Source organism: Panthera pardus, unplaced genomic scaffold, assembly GCF_024362965.1.
Source record: "Panthera pardus isolate Hobbes unplaced genomic scaffold, ASM2436296v1 HiC_scaffold_7, whole genome shotgun sequence".
Taxonomy (NCBI): Eukaryota; Metazoa; Chordata; class Mammalia; order Carnivora; family Felidae; genus Panthera; species Panthera pardus.
Window position 1 is genome coordinate 2,090,121 of NW_026527002.1, and position 7,468 is coordinate 2,097,588.

The 7,468-nt window shown below is 37.2% G+C and overlaps 1 long non-coding RNA gene across 1 annotated transcript; it reads left to right on the forward strand.

Annotated features, from left to right (window-relative positions):
* Positions 1-394: 394 nt before the first annotated feature.
* Positions 395-6,525, forward strand: LOC109254749 (uncharacterized). Its single transcript, XR_002074967.2, has 2 exons — positions 395-587; positions 5,999-6,525. It is a non-coding gene; the product is annotated as an uncharacterized LOC109254749 (long non-coding RNA).
* Positions 6,526-7,468: the final 943 nt, after the last annotated feature.

Consider the following 7,468-nt stretch of genomic DNA (forward strand, 5'->3'; position numbering starts at 1 on the left):
ACCATTTTGACCTAAAATGCCGTGAACTGTAGAGCAAGGTCACTAAAATGGTGACACAGGTTGTTCCTTACTTCACTCCCTCTCACAAGAAGAATAACTATCACCTATTTATGAGCAAGACATCACTGAGAGAATCCTAGCATCAGTGGGTGAGGGTGATGGAGCCCCTGCACCTCAGAGCCCAATAGACTGGAAGGGTAAGAAACGGCTACATGCTGACTGCCTTGCGTCTCCCCCAAGATAGTCCACAACCACACAGAGCGTTCTCCCCTGAGCCTCTGTGTCCTCCAGGCGAAAAGATTGCCCATAAGGGGCAATTAGCCCCCTCCTCCAACAATGGGGTCAATTTGTAGGAGCACCTGTTCTGATCTCACCCCACAGGGATGGCAGGAAAACCAGTAGGGCTCAACCACTGAGTATCTGCCTGTGATAAAGGTAAGAGACTGCAACAACCGACAACCAACAAACACATGGATCTTGGTGAGCTGAGTTCCCATCTGCAGAGCCTAAGGAGTCATCCCAGACAGAGGCTTGGCTTATCTACAGAACCAAGTTGAGGATGCATTCTGACCAGGGAACTCGGTGAGGTACAGATCTTCCTAATCCTCAGACAAGGAGGTTTGCCAGCACCAGAGCCCCATTTCCCATGCTCAGGCAAGGAATGGAGTCATGGCCCTACCTGCTAGGGAGAGTGTCTTCCAGCCTCATCTGATCAGGAGGAATGAAGACAACCTCTGGAAGCGGAGTGAGCAGCCCTAGAGCCCAGAGGCTGATGGGAAAAGGTGATCACTCATAGAGCAAAACCTTGGCATGGAGGCGTCCTGTGCTATGCACAGGTATAGAGATTAATTCATAGGCAAGGCTAAGGGTGGTCATCAGGCCTTTCCAAGAGGAGAGCCTGTTTGGGAAATTGAAAGTAACCTGGAGTGGCCCCTGTCCTTCCTTTTCAAGCAAGGGAGTCTAGACATAGCCCCACCCATTGTGGAGATGTTTTCCAGTTCCATCTGACCAGAAAGGCTAGTAGAACTCCTAGAAGCAGTACAGCCCAACAATGCACAATTCTCGAGAAAAGCAGACAGAACCAATAATTTGCAAAACAAATCCAGTGGCCCCATTTGGCTATGAAACTTGGGGTGCATGTTGGCTTAAAACAACAAAGAGGTTTACTGATGTTAGAGCTGTTTCCCTTGCTGCTGCCAAGAAGGAAATCTAATTCATAGCCTCATTCATTGCTGAGTATAGCCTTCAGCCCAAGGCCAAGGAACATAACCAGAGCACACAGCCAATTCAACAGCCCTACAGACAGTGGCACTTGAACAGCGATCACAGCCCTTGGCTTCCCCCATTACAGAACAAGTCTTGTGGCCTCACCTGACCAGGGAATTCAATGAATACTCTGGCCTGATTCAGGTACCCAAACAAAGAGCTATGCAGGTCATGGATCCTGTCTTGCTTCCCTGCTAAGGCAGGGAAGCTAATTCATACCCCTGTCTGTTACTAATATGTTACGCAGTCTCAACCACATAGTAAGCCTGGCCAGAGAAACCAGGCAGCCACAGAGCCCATCCCACAGCCTTACTTGGTTAGAGAACCAAGACAGAATTTCTATCCAACTGTTCTCAGCAGAGGCACATCCTCCCCCCCAGCCCATGCCCATCCTCAGAGCTCAAATGTTCGTCTTGTCCCAAAATAGACCATACTAGCAAGTCTTACCTGCCCAAGGACATTACCATCAGACACACCCAGAAACCCAAACTGAGTTGAGTGTTTGGGTGAAGAATGGTCTCTGCCAGAACAAATCTATAAAGTCTGGAAGAGGAGCACAATTACTCAAATATGCAGATATCAACATAAGAAATCAAGGGTCATGAATCATCAGGTAAATATGGGACAATCGAAGAAAACTAATAAAGCTTCAATAACCGACCCTAAGAAATAGAGATCTATGAACTGTCAGACAAAGAATTCAGGGATAAGCCCCTTAACAAAGTTTAGTGAGCTACAAGAAAGCACATTTTCCCCAAGCAAAATTAGGTAAATGATTCATGAACAAAACAAGAAGTTTGACAAGGAAATAGCAACTATCCAAACAAAAAACAAAAATCCATAAATCTAGAATTAAAAAAATACACTACTGAAATGAATAACTGAATATAGTTCCAAAAGTAGATTTGACCGTTTGGAAGAAAGAATCAGTGACCCGGATCAGAGGGCATTGTAAATTACCACATCAGAGGAGTAAAGAGAAACAAAGAGAGAAAAGAGTGAAGAATGCCTATAGGAATTATGAGACATAGTAAAAAAAAATGCATTATGTGAATTTCAAAAAGAGTAGGAAAAAAGAAAGTGACCAAAGTACATTTAAAGCCATAACAGCTGAAAATATCTTAAGCCTGGATAGAGAAATGTGTATCCAGGTCCATGAGACCTAAAAGGCCCTAAATAGGTTGAAATGAATAGAGCAACACCAAGACACAATACACTTAAATTGCCAAAAGTCACAGACAAAGAATTGTAAGGAGCAGCAAGAGAAAAAAAGAGAAGTTACATAAAAGGGAACCTACATAAGAACACTGGCAGTTTTCTCAACAGAAAATTTTCAGGTTAGAATGGAATGAAATGACATATTCAAAATATTGAAAGAAAATAGCTGTCAATCAAAAAATTTATACACAGTGAAACTGCCCTTTCAGAAATGAAGGAGGGAGATCTCAAACTAAAGTTGAGGGAGTTTCTTGGTACCAGACCATCCTTACAAGAAATGCTAAAGAAGTTCTTTAAATAGAAGTGAAAGAATGCTAATTAACATTATAAAACCCTAGAAAGGAATATAAATCTCACTGGGTAATGATAAGTATATGGTCATAGTTAGATCTTCAATATAATGGTGCATAATTCACTTAAAAATCTAGTTGAAAGATTTTTTAAAAAGAATGTAACAAAAATAACCCTAGCTGCAATAATCTATTAGTTATAGAATGTATAAAAAAAAGCAAACATGTAATACCAATAACTAAAATGTGAGGAAGAGAAGAAGTAAAAGTCTAAAGGTTATGCATTAATTGAAGTTACATTGTTATTAGTATTAAATAAGATGGTATAAGTTCAAGATATTTTATGTAGGTCTTATGGTAACATCACAACGGAAAATCCTGTAGCAATTACACAAACAGACATAATAAAGAACTTGAAGTCTACTGATATCAAAGACATCAAAACACTAAAAATGACAGCAGGTTAAAAAGCGAAGAACAATGAATCTACAAAACAACCAGGAAACAACAAAATGACAATAGTAAGTCCTTACCTATCAATAATTACTTTAGACATAAATGGATTAAAGTAGCTAATTAAAAGACATAAAATGGTTAAGTAGATAAAAAGAATCCAATGATATTCTGCCCATAAGAGACTCACTTTAGCCTTAAAGATACACGTAGACAGAGAGTAAAGAAATGGAAAAAGAGATTTCAAGAAAATGGTAACCAAAAGGGGAAAAAATGCAGGGATAACTATACTTATACCAGACAAAATATGCTTTCAACTAAAAATGGTAAAAAAGAGACAAAGAATGCTACTATATAAATGGTAAAGTTCCCAATGTGTCAAGAAGACAATAATTATAAATATTTGTGAGCCAAAATCAGGCACCTAAAAATATAAAGCAAAAATTAGCAGAGATATAAACAGAAATAAACAGTAATACAGTTAACAGCTGGAGACTTAATATTCCACTCTTAACAATGGATCACCCAGGCAGAGAATCAATAAGGAAACAAGATTTGAACACTATATACCAAATGGACTCTAACAAACATATACAAAGAATTCCATCCAAAAGCAGAGTACACATATGACTCAAGGGTACATGCAACATTTTCTAGGATAGACCATATTTTGGCCACAAAACAAGTCTTAGCAAATTTAAGATTGAAATCATACTAAGTATCTTCTCTAACCACAGTGGCATGAAACTAGAAATCAGTTTGAGGAAAACTGGAAAAAAAATACTAGCAAACCAAAATCAGCAGCACATTAAAAGGATCATTCACTGTGAAATAGGGTTTATCCCTGGGGTAAATACAACAATTACAACCATATGTGGAACTAATTAATAGAGAAGCAGAATGATTGAAACAACAATGACAGAAATGGAGAAATAGAAAATTAAACAATCATATTTGGAGACTTCAGTATCTCACTTTTAATAATGAACAGAATGACAAGGAAAATGATCAGCAAGGAAATAGACTATTGAATAACACTATAAACCAAGTAAACGTAAAAGACATATAAAGGACACAGTACCCAACGATCCCAGAATGCACAGTGTTCTCAAGGGCGCATGGAACACTTTCCAGGATAGACCACCTTCTGGGCTGTAAAATAAACCTCAATAAGTTGAAAACAATAGAAATAAAACCAGATATGTTATCTGACTGCAATGGAATGAAATTAAAAATCAAAAACAGAAAGAAGTTGGAAACTTATAAATATGTAAGCAATTAAAAGTGTACTTCAGGGGCACCTGGGTGGTTCAGTCAGTTAAGCATCTGACTTCGACTGAGGTGATGATCTCACGGTTTGTGAGTTCAAGCCTCACATCAGGCTCTTTGCTGACAGCACAGAGCCCAGAGCCTGCTTTGGATTCTGAATCCCTTTCTCTCTGTCCTTCTCCCACTTGTACTCTCTCTCTCTCTCAAAAATAAATAACCAGTACAAAAAAAAAATTAAAGTGCACTTCGTATATAAAAATGAATAGGTCAAATAAGAAATCAAAGGAAAATGCGAAAATACTTTTGAGATGAATGAAAATGAAGACACAACATATCAAAACATACAAAAACTTCTGGGATGCTGCTAAAGCAGTGCTTAGAGGGAAATTTATACCTTAGTGCCTACATAAAGAAAGAATAAATATCTTACATCAATAACCTAACCTTTTACCTTAGGAACCTGGAGAAAGAAAACAAAAGTCACCTAAAGAAAAGAAATAAAATTTATTAGAGTGGACATTGAATAGATAATAGAAAAATAATAGAGAATATCAATAAAAACAAAAGCTGACTCTGACAAGAGCAGAAAAACTCACAAAACTTTAGCTTGATTGGCTATATATATATATATATATATATATATATTACGGCTAACTTTAAAGAAATGAAGAGCATTATGAAAAAAATGCTATGAATAATTGTATGGCTCCAGAAGATATAGATGATCTGAATTGATTATTGTCTAAAAACAACTAAGGAGATCGAGTTAGTAACCATTAAAGGAAAGCTCATATCCAGACAGCTTCCCCATCAATTAAGGAAGAAGTAACACCAACATTGTAAACTCTCCTGTGAATAGAAGCAGAGAGAACACTTTCAATCTCATTCTATGAGGCCAGCACTACTGTAATATCAAAAACTAGACAAAGACTTCAAAGGATGCCATAGAGCAGTATCTTTTATGAATATGGATTCCAAAACCCACAATAAAATACTATTAAACTGAATCTAGAAACATAAAAAGAATTATACATAATGGCCAAGTGGGATTTATCTCAGAAATACAAAATTGGTGTAGAAAAGGCATTCGACAAAACCGTGTGCCCTTTTTGACAAAAACACTCAACAAACTGGAATATAGGCACGCCTCGTTTATTGGACTCTGTCCAATACTTTGCAAATACTGTGGTTTTTAACAAATTGAAGGTTTATTGGACTCTGTCCAATACTTTGCAAATACTGTGGTTTTTAACAAATTGAAGGTTTGTGGCACTACTGCATCGAGAAAATCTATTGACACCGTTTCACAAAAGCATTTGCTCACTTCGTGTCTTTGTGTCACATTTTGGTAATTCCCACAACATTTCAAACGTTTTCATTATTACATCTGTGATGGTGAGCAGTTATCTTTGATGTTATGGTGACTGGGTTAGGGTGCCACAAACCAGTCCATATAATACAGCAAACTTAACTGGTAAATATTTAATGTGTTCTGAATGCAGAGATGGAGGAAACAGCCAGAGGACTAGAAGTGGAGCCTGAAGATGTGTCTGAATGGCTGCAATCTCATGATCAAACTTTTACGGATGAGGAGTTGTTTCTTAGGGATGCGCAAAGTCAGCGGTTCCTTGAGGTGGAATCTACTCCCAGTGAAGATGCTGTGAAGACTGATGAAATGACAACAAAGGATTTACAGTATTACATGAACTTAGTTGATAAGGCAGCTGCAGGGTTTGAGAGGATTTGACCCCAGTTTTGAAAGGAGACGTACTGTGGGTAAAATGTGATGGAACAGTATTCCCTGCTACAGAGATATCATTTGTGAAAGGAAGAGCCAATTGATGAGGCAAATTTTGTTGGCTTATTTTAAGAAATCACAGCCACGCCAGCCTTCAACAACCACCACCTTTATCAGTCAGCAGCTATCAACAGTGAGGCGAGATCCTTCCCGAGAAAAAAAGATTATGACTTGCTAAAGTTGAGGTGATAGTTAGCATTTTGTTTTAGCAATAAAGTACTTTTAAAATAGGGAATGTACATTGTTTTTTAAGACACATTACTATTGCATACCTAACAGATTATGGCATAGTGTAAGCCTAACTTTTACGAGTACTGGGAAACCGAAAAAATGATTTGACTCACTTTATTGCAATATGTACTTTACCGCAGTGCTCTGGAGCTGAACCCACAATATCTCCAAGGTATGCCTGTAGAAGGAAACACCTTCAACCTGATGAAGGGTATCTATGAAAATCCTAAGCTAGCTTCATGTATTTAATTGTGAAAGATAGGAGGCTTTCCCTCTGAGTTCAGGAATAAGACAAAAATGTCCACTCTAATCACTTCTATTCAACATTTTACTGTAGTTTATTTCCAGAGTATTAGGTAAGAGAAAGAAAGAAAAAAAAAACTTATTTTCAAAAGGAAGAAGTAAATCTATCTCTGTTTGCAGATGATGTCACCTGTCATATAAAGTCCATGCAAAAATAATTAAAAGCATAAACAAGCCCTTTAAGTTTGCAGGATATAAGATCAATATGAATAATCAAATGCTTTTCTACATACATGCAATATAAACAGTCTTAAAGCTTAATACTGTATAATTCCATGTACAGTAGCATTAAAAAGAAAAAAAAATACTTAGAAATAAATTTCACTAAGAGAATGCAAATGTATACACAGAGAACTATAAAACATTGCCGAATCATACTAGAGATCAAATTAAATGGAGAAAAATCTCACGGAACAGAAAACTTATCATAAGATGGCAATATTCCCCAAATTAAGATACAGATTCAGTGCAATACTATTGAAACTCCAGTTGACTTCTTTGTATAAACTGAAAGCCGATTATAAAATTTCATAAGGAATTTTAAGGGGTACAAAATAGCCAAATCAATATTGAATAAAAAGAATAAAGTAGGAGAATGTGGAATCCCCAATTTCAGATTTTACTATAAAACGACAGTAAT